This window comes from Pinus tabuliformis, chromosome 3_2 (assembly GCF_031772625.1).
Source record: "Pinus tabuliformis cultivar Carrire ecotype Pingquan chromosome 3_2, CPIR1, whole genome shotgun sequence".
NCBI lineage: Eukaryota > Viridiplantae > Streptophyta > Pinopsida > Pinales > Pinaceae > Pinus > Pinus tabuliformis.
In genome coordinates this window covers 363692672-363711754 of record NC_142302.1, presented here as the reverse complement: position 1 = coordinate 363711754, position 19083 = coordinate 363692672, and the positions used below count along the sequence as shown (strand labels likewise).

Sequence of the window (19083 nt, the reverse complement as noted above, 5' to 3'; positions counted from 1 at the left end):
TAAGGGACTACCTAGAGGTACAACCACATATGTACGTGACTTATCAGTGACACACCATCGTATAAATATATAATTACTTAGTCATATCTTTGTTGCAATCACAAAACATTTTTCCCAACCCTTACTATCACATTTTCGTAACAGAGTATCATTATCATTACATATCTATCATGGTCAGTTATAATCATAAAAAGATCAAGAAAACATGTCCATTAGTCACTACAATGCTTTCAGATCTATCAAATCTAAATATCCTTTAAGATCCTTGGTGAACACCTATTTCATATCAAATCATTCATCAATTACCCATAACTTGCACACATAGCACTTTGATATCCATATCCTTATATAGCTTAGGCCTTAACCAATACCTTAGGGCAATCCCTTAGTAATGTCGATGGTATTCTTTGACATGATCAAATATTCATTGTCGTGCTCATTACTATGGGCCAATACCATGGTAAAGACCCCTGGTATATGAAATACCATGGTGTAGAAATTGTATGCTACTTTTCTTCAACATACCCGCATATGTACATGACATTTCTTCACAGAACCACTGTATACTTCCCTAAACTTCACCTTTATCATATCTCTGTCTTTGAATCAATATTCCTTTGTCCATTCTCTATGTCACATCTGTACTAACCTATATAATCATCCTTATTCCATAATGTTGACATCTTTATCAAGTAGGTTTCCATCAAGGACAACATATTAGTCATAATTCCAACAATCTACTGCTTTGGACTTGATGGCGACCACTTTGGTGTTTGTTCACCACTACCTGTAGATACCTGTAAACACGTCTTTAGACATACCAAGATTCTCTCTAAGCATTATTTTCCAAACACCAAGCTACTCTCCCCTTTGACATCAAGGGAAAAGGAGATGACCAATGCTGAATGAAGACTTCTTTCTCCCTTTATAGAGTGGATCATTGTAGGTATGATTTGTTGAATATGAACATTGACCATGTTTCCCATGAGCATATGTTTAATCTTCTGGAATATCTTTAATGAAGTACATGGCTCTATCACTCAACCAAATATGAACTTTCCTATCACCAGGGACTCATGCTTATATCAATCACTTAATAAACCGGGGTTATATATTTGACTCAACATTACATCAAATGTCTAAGATAAATGGGATTACATACATAATTGACTTGACCCCAATAGTCCAAACATGAATATGTACTACAATTATTACATCATGTTTCTTTACATGACCTTTACATCAAGAGAAAAATATGACATTTATGACCAAAATCAAAGACCTCAATAGTGAGGTAGCAAGACCATGAGAATCTTTAGCAACCATCATATACCATATAGGATCTTGCATCATCATCATGTATCACCAACATATAGGAGATCCAAGGACATCATCATAGCAACTTTTTCATATGTAGCTCAAGAAAAATAGGGATCATACAACTTAAGTCATCATAAAGCAGCATAACATAATCAACTTCTTAAGAAACATATAATCATCATCCAAAACTTCAATAGAAAATGTGTCATCGGCAACATCACCAATCATAAGCATCATTATGTAACAAAGAATTCTCAAAAAATCATAATTCCAACAATGCACATCTAGAAATATATAAAATGCTCCCCCTAAACATATGCCAATTATTTATTGTGAAATTTGATCACATCCAATTCATCAATTAGTAAAGTCAAAATAGCAGCAGCAACTCATAACCATCATAAGCCAATATCACTTCTAAGTAGCAGCTGAATATCAATGTAATGTAACCAATCAACACTAGAACCAAAGGACCAAAGAACAACTGACTGAAATATACCAGAACCACTCCCTTAGATTGTCCCACAGTTTCTTCATCATAGAGAATCATACGCTACTGTCTAGAACCAAACTCTGGTATATACGTGACTTTACTTCATGAGATCCACATACAGAAAGTAAATTGTAATAATTTATAGCCTTAGCTCCCCCTAAACATGAAAGATCTATCAGAATAATTAACAAAGTGATGATGTAGAGACCGTTCATATTTTCTATCTAAGATATTCAAAGGAATCACATGGAAGGGAACATATTCTAGTTTTACCTTTTTTTTAAGCACCTGTTCTCTCAGAAAGTGATATTTGATTGGAATATGTTTGATTTTTTAGTGCATGATGGGATTTTTAGAAATACTTATGGCACTAGTATTATCACACTGAATAGGTATAGGTTGAGGACAAGTAATTTGAATGTCTTGCAATGTTTGCATCATGCATGGAGGTTGAGTGAAACAAGATGTAGCAACAACATATTCTACCTCAACAGTAGATAAAGCAATAGAGTCTTGTTTTTTGCTGAACCATGATACCAGGTAGGATCCAAAATAAAATGATCCCCCACTAGTACCCTTTCTATCATCAATATTACCTGCCCAATTTGAGTTTGTGTAAGCATGAAGTACAAAATATGCATGTGTGGGATACCATAGACCAAAATCTTGATTTCCTTGTAAATACTTAAATGTTCTCTTAACTGCATCAGAATGAGTTTCTATAGGATTTTCTTGAAGTTGTCCAACAATCCCAACTGCATGCATAATCTATGGTCTTGTTCCTATAAGGTAGAGTAAGCTTCTGATCACGGACCTATATTCTGGTTGATTAACTAAAGGAGAATCATCATTCTAACTAAGTTTACATCCTGTTACCATTGGTGTGCAGACAACCTTGCAATATTCCATTCCATATTTCTTCAAAATCTACTTGAGATACTTTGTTTGTGAGAAAAAGATACCATTCGTTGTCCATTTAACTTGAAGACCAAGAAAGTATGTTAGTTCACCAAGTAGAGACATCTCAAATTATTGTCGCATAACTCAAGATAACTCTTCACTCATAGTTTCTACATTACTTTCAAATATGATGTCATTTACATAAATAACAACTATTAAAAGTTTATATGTATCAAATTTTATATATAGCTTGTTGTCTACAGAAACGTTTTTGAAACCTTGTTGTTGAATATACTTGTCAAGATGAGGATACCATGCATGAGGAGTTTGTTCTAATCCATACAAATCTTTCTTAAGCTCACAAAAAATATTTTTATCATTGCCTAGAAAACATCCTCCAGTTGTTCAATATAAACTTCTTCTCCTATATCCCCATTTAAAAATGCATATTTAACATCCATTTGAAATAATTTGAAGTTATGAAATCTTGAAAGTGCAAGAAACATAATTATGGCTTCAAGTCTAGATTCAAGTGAAAATGTTTCTTCAAAGTCTATTCCTTCTTGTTGCGTATAGCCTTTGAAAGCAAGTCTTGCTTTGTTTCTAATCACTTCTCCATTTTCATTTAGTTTGTTCTTGAACACTCATTTTGTACCAATAATATTTTTATCATAAGGTCTTGGTACTAACTCCAATCTATGATTCATTTCTAATTGATCAAGTTCTTCATCCATTGCCTTAACCAAATATTCATCTCGGCATTCTTGATTTACATTTTCCTATTCATTTGTGGATAGTAAGGCTAGTTAACTAGACGTTCCAACAATAGTTATTCTATTTTGTACTACATCTTCCTTTTCATTTTGAATTTGAGATTCAAGATGATGTTTTTGAACATACCTTGAAGGGGTATTTTCTAATTCTTCTATGCTTTCAATTCCTTCTTCTGGAGCTTCATGAATTTCTTCTCCTACAAAATTCTGGCTTGTTGGAGGGACAAGTTTGTCATCTGCTGATGCTTCCTTTTTTGTACCTGTGGATGTTGTTGGCTTTATGAATTATGTGTTTCCTTAATGGAAACCTACATGATGTGTTGTCCTTTATGGCAACCTACTTGATGAGTTATTCTTTGATGGAAACAAACTTGATACAAATGTCAACATGATGTGTCTACAAATGTGACAGATAGTTTTGACAAAGGCATAACAGTTTAGAGGCAGAGGAATCACAAAGTTAAATTTGCAAGAAACATAGACTGGTTCTATTAAGAAAAGTCATGTACACACGTGGGCATGAAGAAGAAAATACACGTACAATTTCCACACCATGGTATTCTAAATACAAAGGGTACTTAGCATGGTATTACCCTATGGTATTGAGCCTAGTAATGGATGTTTTGATCCCGTCTAAGAAAACCATCAGCTGGAGTATGGTTTTGACCTGTGGTATTGGATAAGGGCTAAGCTATATAAGGAGATGAAGATCAAAGTGATAGAGTTGTGCAAGTGATGAATATTTTATGAATAGTTAGATTTGAAGCAAATATGCATGTAATGGGCTATTAATGTTTTGCTTGATCTAAAACTAAGTATGCACCTAGGAGTTTCATGATGGATCAGATCCAATAGATCTAAGATGAAAATGTTGTTTATGAGGTGATTTGATCTATATTGATAGCGTCTTAGAGCATGATTTTTATATATATGCTGAGATATAGGTATGTCTAAAGTTTTTTGTTATAGCGAAGGTCTGAATTAAAAATTGCAGATCTGTACACAGGTTTTATGGGCTGAAAGGCATGTACACACATGAGTGTGATACTCGTAAGTCATGTATATGTAGGTTTTTTCCTGAAAAGTGCATATACACGCGAATATGCTTTAAGGAAATCACATACAGAAAGTAGATTTTTTATGAGAAGGATGTCTGATCAGTTTATTCAGTCTTATTGCTTTTATGTTGTCTATCAATGACGTATTCTTGATTATCTGGGCTTAAACAATGATGTTTTGACTAAGGATTGATTGATTGAAGAATGATATTGATACTTGTTGTTTATGATTGAAGTTCACTAAAGGTTTTGTGATTGTTTCTGAATGATGTAGTAATCAGAGTATGATTTAGTATTTATTTCAGAATGACAGTGGTTCAGTTTTCAGAAATCAATTATTCAAGATCTATACGCAAGTATTCTTCATGGAAAGTGCATACACACACGGGTTTTCTACTGTAAAGTAGCACATATATTTTGACAAATGGATGACCAGGGTTTACAGTAACAAAATTTGGCTTCTGTGATGTGTTGTATATTGATTGGTATTTAGGTTATAGTGATCTAACGGTTTTGGTTGTTTAAGATTGGGTTTGAGTTGATTGATTGAGTTTTGATTGATTCAGTGATTAGGTTTCAGTTGATGATTGATTCAGTTGGTTCAGAGATTGATAATTGAGTGTAGATATCAGTTTCAGTTTTGATATTTGGTCTTGACCTTAAATGTTGATAGTGGATTGAGTCTAAAAATTTAATGAAACGTGGCCTACAAGTTGTGATGTGTTCTAGTAGGTGGATCCAGTATGAAAATTTATGAAACATGGTCCATGAAGGTATTGAAGGTTGGAGCCTTTAATGAGGGACTTAAAGATTCCTTCTAGTGGTATATGGTAAATTAGATCATGGGGTTAGAGCTCCCTTCCAGTGGGTGCCGGTAAACAAGAACAGCGGGTTGGTGCTCCCTTCCAGTGGATGCTGGAGAATGAGTGAAGGTTCTAGCCTTCTGTAAGTGGGTGCCTGCATGCTGGTATGAGTCTGTGCCAGTACAAGATTGTAAGAAGTTTTTATTTATATTAAAAAGAAGACAGAGATGATAGCAGTCGTGGTTTTTTCCTACATTGGGTTTCCACCTTAAATCCTAGTGTTAATGTGTGTTTCTTATGTGTGATGGTTTCTTTTGTTCTTACTACACATGGTTACTATTTATATAATGTTAAATGAACTATTGATGAACTGGCTTAAGATAGATAGAAGATGAATTAATAGAAAAATATGTTTTACATGATATATGTCAGTTGCATGAATAACATTCACGTACACACGTGAGTTCCCTTCAGTAAAGTTGCGTACATAAATTAGGATTTGAAATTGAAAAGTTTAATAGTTTGAAAATATTGATTCACCCTTGCCCCTCAGTATTTTTCCCAACAATTGGTATGAAAGCAAGTCCTTTGGCAGAAGCTTGATCACTTGAAGGAGATCCATCAAGATGAGTAGTCATGAAGGAGTATTTTCTATCAGACCTTCTATATTTAATGGAACTAACTTTGTATTTTGGAAAGTTAGAATGAGATCATACTTGTAGGCACTAGGAGTTGATGTATGGGAAATCGTTGAAAGTGGATGTCAATATCCAACCTCTATTCCTTCATATATTGCACGAAAGAAACAGTATGAAACCAATGAAAAAGTTGTAAATGTCATCTTGGGAAATCTGGCCGAGTCCAAGTTTTTGAAGGTAATGTGGCTGAACATAACAAAGGGAATGGGGGATAATATTATCCAAATTTATGAGGGTGATACCAAGGTAAAAAATGTTAAACTTAGAACATTTAGAATACAGTATGAGACATTGAAAATGCATGATGATGAAATCATTGCAAATTTTTTTCTTAGACTAGATGAAATTGTTATTTCCATGAGAAACCTTGGTGAAGAAATAAAATATTCTACTATTATTGAAAATATTTTGAGATCTATGACTCCAAAGTTCAACTCCAAAGTCTCTTCTACTGAACAAATACAGGATCTAAAAAGTGTCCCACTTGATCAACTCCATGGAATGCTGACATAATTTGAGATCAGGAAAGGTGGTCCTTCATACATGAGAGAAGCAGTGTTCAAATATATTGCAAAAGGAAAAGAAAAGGAAGAATTAGGCTATGTATTAGAAGAAGAAGAGTGTTATCACAAAATCAAGCACTGAAGGGCTGCTGATCAGGTAGACTCTGTGTAACTATTTCAGACCAAGCTTTTGACTAAGGATTAGCCTCCCTAGCCTGAGAGGGCTCTCTCAAGAAAAGGTTATTGATTTTGAATGTTGATAAGAGGGCTAACTCTTGTACAATAGATTTAATGAAAGCATAACTGGTTGGAAACACACCAAAAGATATCTCATTGGGCTATGGAGTCTATAATATCAAGTAGACAAGAAAAACACAGTGAACTCATAGAAATCAAGGCTCTTAGCATTACAAGTCAAACATATTCCACCACACATAGCTTGCTGTATACACAGGAAGTCAGAGCATATAAGTATGAATTCTGAGTGATTGCATACAACAAAACCATAAAATAACATAAGGTATAACACATCATCACTTCATTTGACCATGACAATCCTTCGAGAATCTTGAGAAGAGAATAACTCTGTTTAACTATTACTGTCAAAAAAGATCTTACAGTGGCCCAAAACAACACACTTTTTCTATTAAGTATCCAACCCTTTCTACATCTAACCTTGGCCCATATATAGGCAAGCAAACTAAAACACCTCGAGCTTCCTCCTCCAGCATGAGGGGAGCCTCGAAGGTGGCTATTAACTATTCCTATATGCTACTAACTAATGCATTAATTACAAACATGCTGAACTATAATTACACACAATCCTAATCAAACTAAAATACTAATTTCATTCTCCTCGCAGGCTTGATGCTTTCTTGGATGCTGGACAGCTGTATGATTTCCATTATGGCTAAGATATGTTAAGGGAGCATTCACCGAGCAAGCTGGTCTCGGATGCTAGCTGTAAGACAGCCTATTAATTGATAAAACTAATCATCCTATATCCACGGTCCCCTGTCTTCCATTCCTCTTCATCATTTAAAAACAAGTCTGTTGTTCTTTAATTCTTCCCAAACACCGCATATCACCACACCTTTCAAATGAGCTGGAAACTTTATGAGCTGAAAAGGTGTCTGCAGTTGTTTGTTGGCCCTTAACATAATATGTTTTCCATCGCCCTGAAATATAGGGAGCTGTTCCTGTTTGTCGGCCTTTTGTCTCCCAACATTCTCCTAAAATATAGCAGCCTGCTCCCAAATCCTTTAATGACCCCAAGTATGGAGTGATGCCAGGTTTCTGATGTGCTGTAGGTGGTCTTTGATAGACATCTGTTCCTTTTCCTCAAACCCCCGCTCACCGTGTCACACTAGCTGCTCTGCGCTTTTAAAATCATCACCTACAGCAGTTTCGTAGCGCGCTACGAAACTGCTGTGTGGTTTAGAAAACACAGTCTTCTTCAATGGTTTCTGCTAACACTGTGCTTATGGCTGTATTGGTTTCCAACAGTGGCATCCAATGAAACTTGTAACACATCAAGAGGTCACTCCATCCCTTTTACTTTATCAACAACTTGAATTACATGCTGAACTTGTGAAATAGAAGTGGTATTGCCAAGCCTGTGAAATAGGCCGTTGCCCCTGGAATGAATCTTATAAACAAGTCCATAACCTCTTTCACTTAAACACTTAGCAAAAATGAGCACAATTACTGAGAACCTGCCCTTGATATGTCTTATACTCTGAGGGAGTTACTTATTTAAAAGCAATCAGCTAAGCCAGTTATGGTATGATTGTGAAAACCACCTTGAAGACCAAGGAACACAACTGTGCTAATCCTTTCCTCATAGTCATACTTAACCTCTTGCCCCTGCTCTCGAATTTTCTAGACAACGAGGTGCATAGATTTTATAATGTCAATCTGTAGAAAAGGGAACAGAAGCATAAAGATCTTTAGATCCTTCTGGCAATGCAACCTTCACAATAAATTTATCAGTGACCACGACACTGAATGGAGATGCAAAAGCAATATTAAGATAACCCCTGCCATCAGCTGCTTGACAACTGCAAATGATTTGTTATCAAATGATTTTAGCACATTAGCATCATAAACTAAGAATTTTAGCATCGGTACCACGGTAGAAGGCAGCACCCAAGCTCTGAAAACCTTCCTGGCCAGCGTTATCCCATATTTGCAACGTGAACAATCCATCCTCATACTGAAAATCTTATTTATATATTAATTCATCATCAAGTTTTTACCCACCGCACTATTGCCAAGGATGACAGCCTTTAACAGAGTTCTTCTATGAGCTGACATGATGAGCTCGAGCTTATGTTAAATGAAGAAGGAATCGAAAAGATCTAAACTGATTCATCTATTGATCACCCCTTGCAAATCTCGATCAACGAGCATCTTTTTCTGCTCTAATACATGCTCATGCTTGAAAAATCCTCTGCGCCTTTGGAACTGTCTTGTTAGGTGATTCATTTGCAGCTTGTATTCAACCTTGTGATTTCTTCCAAGCAGCAAATACGCTACCTGAAGTGACTTCAAACACTTGCGCCCATACATCAAGCTATTACTTCATTATTTTGTTCATGATTTGGGTCGAGAGAAGCGGCTTCGAAACAGGAAAACAATTACCAAATGCAGAATATAAATTGCCAACCAGATCGATTGCAATCATAACACCAGTGGAACACGGCTCTTCCAAAATAAAAAACTCTTCATCTTCTTTGCAATGGAAGGCACCGACTTTAGAACCTGCTTTCATTTATTTTATTAGATGCAAACTTATCTTTAATGACATCTGTCAATATAATTCCAGCCTTTATGCCACATCATCAATGAATGTAACTGCGACCATAATACCTTTCTGTTTCATAGCTTCCCTAAAGACAATCTTGAACATAAACAATGTTATCTCGATACCGAAAGGGACAAAAAGAGTCTGTTTGCGCACTGAACTACTAACAAATTCTGCGCTAATTCCTTTCCCATGCAATGATCAATCTGACAAACCTGCTCTTCACTGAAACGCTACCCAATCTACTTACTCAAATTCTCTGCTAATGTTAAATCCATCAGCATGATTACTTAACAGGATTTGATTTTAAAAAATGACAGCAAAATATTTTGCCCGCAATCCAACATGGGGACGAAACATAAAAACAACAACTTCATCAACCACGCCATGCCTTCATATTTGAGTGAGCAATTATTAGACATGACAGGGGATACCCAGCGTTTGAGGTCACTTTCCTTTCTGGATCACCAAGCTCGTTTACAAGTGTCGACAAGAGCTTGCGTTATTGTTCAGATTTTATCCATAAGAAGATCAAACATTGTCTTCAAGGCTTTATCTTTTAAGAAAGGTAGCGCATCTTTGGAAACATCTTCCAATGCAACGACAGAGCGCTCAAACCTCTGCTTTAGACAATCTTCCCAATACCAAAATAGAAAAAGTGAATTTGCATCCTTTGATTTTAATAAGTCATGGAGTGATTGCTGGCCAAAATACATCAGTTTCCTATCTGGCAGCAAACTAATTAAAAATAATTCCTTCAATGCATCAATACCACTCTTCTTGAAAACACGTCATAAGACAAAAGCATACTTTAAGTAACTCAGCCGGAGCCTTGAATGCCCACTTAATGATTTGTTTCTTGGCATCCTTTCACTGTTTTTGATATAGCAATTACGTCCTCCAATCTGGCCTCATATTTAACCAAAACTTGATCAGCTTCTTTTAAGTGCTCTTATATATCCTTTTCTGTGCAGCAGTGATAATTTTTTGACAAGATTTCCTTCGACGTTGGGGCACAGCTGACTAGCCAGAGAGGCCAGCACGTGCTTCTATTCCTTTCCTCTCAACACCTTTTACCTTTATCTAGATTCCAAAGTATGCAATCATTCTACCTGTATTTTAAATCATAATAAACAATAATGGGGGTAACATAATCTAGGACATTGTCAGGCTGTCTTTAGGCTTTTTGGCTGTTCTTTTTACCTAGCTTTTCTATTACTTTACTCACTCGAGTCTCCTTCCTGCCTTTTTTTTAACCCTTTATTAATCACAAACACCTGCATGGCTTCAAAGACTTAAGGTGTTCTTGTTATATAGGAGTAAAGTGGGAGATATGAGAATTTTTGTGTGCAGAGGAATAGACACGAAGTGCAAGAAAAAGCAATAAGGGCTATCAGATCCTTCGCATGAATTGCCCAAGCAACTGCATTGAATTGGTTGTAGACTTGCAGGTCTCTCCACATCATTATCATCATCTTTCACGATCACCCATGAGCCAGAATTCAGAGATAACTCCATTAATGTATTTGATGGCAATCCCACAATAGCTGCATCATCATAAGGTGTCTCCTTGAACATACTGCCACTATTCTCATCAACATTCCTGGAGGGAAGTAGAACTCTGTACAATAAGCATGCTAGGATTTAGACCTTCACTGAAAACTCAAACAAATCCCCAGTTTCGTAGCACGCTACGAAACCACGCAAACAGGTAGCGCTGCGAAACTGCTAAAAATAATTCAGGCGCTGCGAAAACACCCACTCTTTAAGCCAGGCTAAAAAAAAATTTTACTACAGCATTTTCGGTGATAACAAAGAGGAAAACTTCGTAAAGAAAATCCATGTGGGTACTGGAAGATTTAGAGGTCAGCGTCCTGTCAAATGTTTTGCTTGTGGTAGAGTTGGTCATTATGTTGCTAAGTGTCCCTATAGAAAACTATGAGAAAGGAAAAGAAGTTGCAAAAATAAATAGGAAGAGGTTTGAAAACAACAGAAGTTTGTATACACATGAAGATAGTGATGGTATTTCAAATGGTGAAGAAGGTGAGTCTGATCAATATTGTCACTTACTTATGGAATTTCAAGAAAAAACTAGTAATGAGTTTGATGGCCTAGAAGAAAATGGTACTTTTATTGAAATTTTTGACAGGAATATATCAAATGTAGTGACAGTTACAGATGTCAAAAAATATTCAAGTTTGGGAGCAAACTGCTTACTATTGATCAAGAATGAAGAAGAGGAAACATCATCAGGTATGGGTTTCTCTTCAAAATGTGATCCATTTTCTTGTCTATGTAATAATGATAGTGGTGATGATAGTGAAACCACTGAGATTGCACTTATGGGTAAAAGTGAAAGTAACCACTCTAAAGAGAAAAAAATTCAGAAATGATGTCTCTTGAAGTAGCAGATCAAGGCAAGTTAGAATCAATGGACAATGCAGATGTGCCTATGCTGAGAAAAGATAATTATCAACAATGGAAAGGAATGGTGAAGTATAATTTAATGAATCTCAATGTTTGACATCTAGTGTGAAGTGGTTACACCGAGTTTCCTCCATCAGACAAGGAAGTGCAAAAGAACAATGAGGATTTGAGTAACATCTTTTGTAGCATATATGATTCAATATTGAATAAGGTTATGCATTATACTATTGCAAAGAAAGTATGGGATAAGCTACAAGAAATACATGAAGAAGTCCCAAAGAAAGGTTTCTTATGTAATCCTATATCTAACAATGTTTCCAAAATGACAGATGGAGTTGCTAATTCAAAAGAAGACAAGTTAGAAGAAATTTTTGATATTAGAACAAAACTTGATCTTGATTTGAAAAAAATTGTTAACGTTAATGATAAGTTGCAGGCTTATGATAATAAGGATCATGCTGCTATGGTATATAACAAATATTGTGAAGGTCTTGAAGTTGAGATCGCCTCTCTAAGAGCAGATCTTGAAAAATCAAATAAGCGGAATGAAGACCTACTTCAGGCATTTGAAGAACAAGAAAATGGGCTGAAAGAAGAGATTCTCAAATTAAAACAGTAAATGGAGGAAGGAAGAAAGGTTGAAGGAATTCTAAAGTAGTATCTAGAAAAGGAAAAGAAATATAAGGTTGAGGTAAATATCCTAAAAGGTAAATTAGAAGAAAAAGATAAACATTGGTGATGTCAAGAGAGTACTAAGATTTTGGATAATATTCTTAGTAGTCAAAAATCTATTGCCATCAAATATGGTCTTTTTTTTCATGAAACTATTGAAGGAGAAACTAGTTCACAAGCCGAGGCAAGGAAATAATATGAAAAATCTGAAATGCTGAACAAAGAGATAAGAAGTAAACCTTATCAACAACCAAGGAAAGAAAATATTCAAAGTAAATCATTTACTCCTAACTATAGAAGTTTTAATCAATTTTCTCCTCTACTGAATAATGTTGAATGCTCTATATGTCATAATTATGGACATGTTGCAGCCAATTTTAGAAGTAGAATGTTTCAAGCTAATAATCGTCTCACATAAATATCATCAACTTCCAGGTACTTTAAGGGATAATGTTTTTCTTGCGATATGTTTGGTCACAAATCCATTGATTGCATATGAAACATATAAGATGTTATTCCTGTACAAAGTTTGGGCATGTAGCAAAAGAATGGAGGAACAAGTCTATGGATCGCCGCAAACAACATGGTAAGAAACTAGATAAGAACAATAATGATAGAAGACCTGAAAAAGATAGATCCACGAATGTTTCTTATAATAAACAAGAAAAAGAAGAACATATAAGGTGTGGTCTTGCTCTCTGCTCATTTGAAGATGAACAAGAATGGTAATAGATAGTGGATGTTCTTATCACATGACTAGAGATAAGAGTAAAATGGAGTCTCTGAGGAAGAACCAACATGGTATTGTTATTCCTGGAACTAATGTTTTAGCAAAAGTTCTAGGACAAGGTAGAATGAGAATTGATAAAAATAGAGGAGTAGATGATGATTTATTATTTCAAGGGTTAAAGAAGAATATTCTAAGTGTGGGTCAAACGGTAGATAAGGGAAATATAATTGTGTTTACATCAACCAAGTGTAAGGTTATGAATGAAGTAATTGGAAAAGTCATAGTAAGAGGATATAGAAACCCAAATAAATTATATGTGTTTTTGGAGCACAAAATTCTCATAAATATAAGAAAGATTCAGAGTTAGAGTAAAATATGATGGTGCCTACTGCAATCCCTTATTCTTAAATGAATTTTTTTAACAATGACTATAGAAGTGGTATCAGGTACTTGACCTCTTAAGAATAGAAGATGATTATCAGGTCCTTAGGATCAGTGACGTGTAATCATAGGGGGAGTAATACATGTTTTGTCTTGATGATGATTCCCGTGGTTTTTATTTTTTTTTCATGTTTCTTATACTACTGATAGTGCCTCTAGTGTAGTAACAGTAAATAGGTACAGACATAATAGACTCAGGGGAGCTTCAGGTGTGAAATTTAAATATTTCACTTTCTGTGCCCAAATTCTATAAAGAAAATCTGTGTGTATACCCAAGTTCTAAAATGAACAGTCATGTATGTCTTGGTTTGATGAAGAAATAGTGGGACGGACTCAAGAGAAGGGTCTGATATGCTTCAGTCAATTATTGTTTTCCTTTCCTATTCTCATGGCTGATGATTGTATTCAGTTGTTGAGATGTAGAAGTGATTTTGGCCTTTATAAGTTGTTGATACCTTCATGGATGACTGGTTTATTAAGATACTTTGATGATTCTTCAAATATGACAGTGAAATTTGGCACAGGTTCATGGGGAGCATTTACTATGCTTCTAATAATTCATTGTTGATATTATGTTTGTATTGATAGATAATGATTCTTATCAATAGGTGATGTTGTTGAAGTTCTTGATTATGATATCTGCTTGAGTTGCATATTGGTTAAATAAATTCTTGATGAACTGGTGTTGGTATGACAATTCTTCTTTCTATAAAGAATGATGTTGCTAAGACATGGTTGTTGATATGTTATTGCTACATCTACTAGATGATACTTAGAAACATGGCATTTTTTATGATGATCAAGAATGATGTTACACTACCCTATCTTACTCTCTGATGATATGCTTGGTCCTCACTTATGTTTTTGTTTTTGCATACTTGGTCACAGGTTACTGATATTGAAGCTACATTGTCTTATCTTAGGAATTGATGATGGAAATATACAAGTTATTGTTATTAGTGCCACTAACAAATGCTTATGGTGTAGATCATAAATGGTGTATAGTTGATGATAACTATCATGGCCTTATTGGGGTCTTCGCTATCTTGGTTATAAATTTCATATCTATCATTTGATGTAAAGGTCATGTAAAGACCTATGATGTACTCAATGTAAAATTCAGTCATGTATGGACTATTATGGTCAAGTCCTTTTGGACATATGATGTCAAATATGTAAACCCACTATGATTGGATGGCTGATGTAAGTTTGAGTCCTTCGTGATAAGACAAGTCATATGAGTCATAGAGTGATGTAATTCATTGTACATCCTTTAGAAATTTCAGCATGTGCTTAGGGGGAGCATGGTCAGTATTTAGTACTCAACAGTTCAGATCTACAACACTCAAGAGAGAAGCCTTCATTCAGCATTGGTCAGCCCTTTACCCTTGATGTCAAAGGGGGAGAGTAACTTGGTGTTTGAAAAGAACTTATTGTTTGAAAAAACTTGGTGCCTGGCTTGATGTGTTTTATAGGTATCATAGGTTGTGGTGACCAAACACCAAAGTGGTTTCCATCAAGTCCAAAGGTGGAGATTATTGGCATTATGAATTATGTGTTGTCCTTGATGGAAACCTACCTGATGTGTTGTCCTTGATGGAAACCTACTTGATGAGTTGTTATTTGGTGGAAACCAACTTGATATAGATGTAAACAAGATGTGTCTATAGATGTGACAAATAGTTTTGACAAAGGCATAACAGTTCATATGCAGAGGAATGACAAAGTTAAATTTTCAAGAAGCATACATAGGTCTTGTTAAGAAAATCTATGTACACACATGGGTATGAATAAGAAAAGTTGGATACATTTTCTGCACCATGGTATTCTAAATGCCAAGGGTCCTTACCATGGTATTTCCTTATGGTATTAAGCCCAATAACAGATTTTTTTATCTCATCTAAGAAAACCATCAACTGGAGTATGGTTTTGACATGTGGTATTTGATAAGTGCTAAGATATATAAGGAGATGAAGATCAAAGTGCTATGGGTGTACAAGTGATGAATCTTTTATGAATAGTTAGATCTGAAGAAAATATGCATGTAGTGGGCTATTGATGATTTTCTTGATCTGAAACTAAGTATGCACCTAGGACATTGATGATGGATCAGATACAATAGATATGAGATGAAAATATTGCTTATGAGGTGATTTAATCTTTATTCATAGCGTCTTAAAGCGTGATTTTCTATATATGCTAAGATATGGGTATGTTTGAAGTTCTATGTTGTAGCAAAGGTCTGAATCAGAAATTACAAATTTGTACACAGGTTTTATAGGCTGTAAGGCATGTATACACGAGTGTGATACTCATAAGTCGCATATATGTGGGTTTGTTTCCTGAAAAGTGCATATACATGCAGATATTCTTTAAGGAAAGCACATACAAAAAGTAAGGTTTTGATGAGAAGGATGTCTTATCAGTTTCTTCAGTCTTACTATGCTTCTGTTGTCTGTTAATGAAGTATTATTGCTGATCTAGGCTTAAACAGTGATGTTTTGACTAATTATTGATTAATTGAAGAATGATGTAGATACTTGTTGTTTGTGATTGAAATTCATTGAAGGTTCTATGGTTGTTTCAAAATGATGTAGTAATCAGAGTATGATTCAGTATTTATTTCAGAATGACAATATTTCTATTTTCAAACATGAATGATTTAAGATCTGTACGTGGGTATTCTTCATGGAAAGTGCGTACAGACGCGGGTTTTCTACTGTAAAGGAGTGTATATATTGACAAATGTATGACCAGGTTTTACAGTAATAGAATTTGGTTTTTATGATGTGCAGTATATAGATTGGTATTCAAGTTACATTTATCTAATTGTTATGGTTGTTTAAGTTTGGCTTTCAATTGATTGATTGAGTTTTGATTAATTAAGTGATTGGATTTCAGTTGATGGTTGATTTATTTCGGTTAGATATTGATAGTTGAGTGCAAAGATCAGTTTCAATTTTGATATTTGGTTTTGAGCTTAAATGTTGGTAGTGGGTCAAGTTTGAGAAATTGATGAAATGTGGCCTATAAGTTGTGATGTGTTGTAGTAGGTGGATTGAGTATGAAATTTCTAAAACATGGTCCCTGAAGGTCTTGGAAGTTGGAGCCTTCAATGAGGGAGTTGAAGCTTCCTTCTAGTGGTATCTGGTAAACCATATCAGGGGGTTGGAAATCCATTTTCGTGGGTGTCAATAAACAAGAACATGGGGTTGGTGCTCCCTTCCCATGGGTGTTGGAGAACGAGTGAAGGTTGTAGTCTTATGTAGGTGGGTGCCTTCATGCTAGTATGAGTCTATGCTAGTAGAAGATTGTAATAAGTTTTTCTTTCTATTAAAAAGAAGATAGAGATGAAAACATTAGTGGTTTCTTCCCACATTGGGTTTCCACCTTAAATCCTGGTGTTCACGTGTGTTTCTTATGTGTGATGGTTTATTTTGTTCTTATTGCACATGGTTACTATTTATATCATCTTAAATGAAGTACTAATGAATTGGCTTATGATAAACAGAAGTTGAATAGACTGAAAAATATGTTTTATTAGATATGTTAGGGTCAATAGTTTTCATTTGTCGAATGTCTTTGAATTTTTTAATTTTCAGTTTGAATAAGTCAAACTTGTAGTCACTGTCACTGTCATAAATTTGAAATTCACCATCCGACATCGCCGTGAGTTTAGTCATCAAGTGGTCCACTCAAACCATGAAGTAGTATTTAGTTATTGGGAGTCATGGTTGCATATTTATGAATAGTGAAGCCATGGGGTATGCGTCAGTTATGTGTCTGTCTGAAAGTTTCTCTTGAGATCATTACAATCAATTTATGTTGCTCAAGGAAAATGGTCTTTTGAGAATATCCTATTTCTTATTTTCCCCTTTAATCTACCCTTGTTTTCCTAGTTTCATAACCTAAACCTTCCATTATCCATTCATAAATCCCTTTTCCTATTACTTATTCATTACTCATATAACTTTCATTTCCCCCATCCTATCCTAAACATATCCCCTCAAAAGACCATGATTACACACTATACATAACATAACCCATATATTCCCCACTATCCAAGAATGCATGCTCCCTAATGTTTTAATTATTCCCATGCACAAACCATCATATCATCCCAAATGGAGCACCTTATCACATTGTGGTACATGACAAATTAAGTGCTAATTCAAATCAAACAAGTGACCGCCATATCTCTTACACAATGTCTACGTTGTTGATTTTGAGTTGTTAATTATCATTGTTAAAGAACAGAGATTGATTTGCAGCAAAGCCAATGATTGAGGACAGAGTACAAATATCATAGGGTTGTTCGTTGCACACTGGTGCTATGCAGTAATCGCTGCACACAATGCTATACAGCTATTGTGTAACATCCTTCCAAATCCATACAGCCTTGACATGAGTTGGTTTTCATTTCCTAGAGAGTAAGGATGACGATGCAACAGATATTGAAGATCCACACCCTAGATCTAGCTCTGAAGGTATCATAAATAACCAAAAACTGTCATTCAAAAAGGATCGGAGTGGAAGCACAAGTCAGTTGTGAAAATTGCATTGACATTTCTTACAAGTTCACAAGGAATACTAATTGTGTGGTCAAAATGAGTTGGAAAGTATTACTGTAATGTCACTTCAACAAATTTTTCAGTGGAGACTCTAAAGTGTGCATTATTGTTGATTGCTTTGTTTCAAACATGGGAAAGAGAAGGCATCACAGAGGATAATAGATAATATTGAAAGGCATGTTTGATTGATTGAGTACAACATGGGATGAGGTCAAGGTCTATCTTATTCCAACAACATTATATTTTGTTTAAAATCTATTGCAGTACTATATATTTTTCTATGTTGATGCGCCAAGCTACCAGATCTTAAATAACTGGAATATTATCAGTACAGGAGTAATGTATCAATTTTTTTTAAACAAAAAATTAACAAAGATTTAATGGTCATATTATATTATCTTTTCTATTGGATGCACAACTTCCCAATGGAATTCATCATCGAATCATGTTTTACAGACTCCCATACAAGGCTAGCTCATGGCTATTATCATGGCACTACTCAGTAGATTTGCTAGAGTTTACACTGATTTGAGAAACATCAATGTGCAGAATTTATGGCTGTATATCTTTGGCATGATTTTCAATGTTGGGGCTATTCTCACACAAGATTATGATGAATGATGAGCCTCGATATTGCAACAAGAATGTTGTAATTCCCAAGGCTACCAACTTTAATTATCAACCCGTGGTTTGTACAAACTTTAGAGGTATCGACACTATGTGTGCAACATACATTGTGTCCTTCATTCATTGTCATGATGTAATTGAGTGAATGTAATGAAATCAAATCCTAAACTATTTGCAGCAAATGAAATGCTCAAAATGGAAACCTTAACCTATTGCTGGAAAGAAAATACAAGGAAAGCAAACATATTCTAATTTCATAAA

General features: G+C 35.0%; 1 pseudogene; it reads left to right on the top strand.

Moving 5' to 3' along the window:
• LOC149180951 (CMP-sialic acid transporter 2 pseudogene) overlaps positions 1-19083 on the top strand; it is a 55201-nt pseudogene that overhangs the window by 17310 nt on the left and 18808 nt on the right.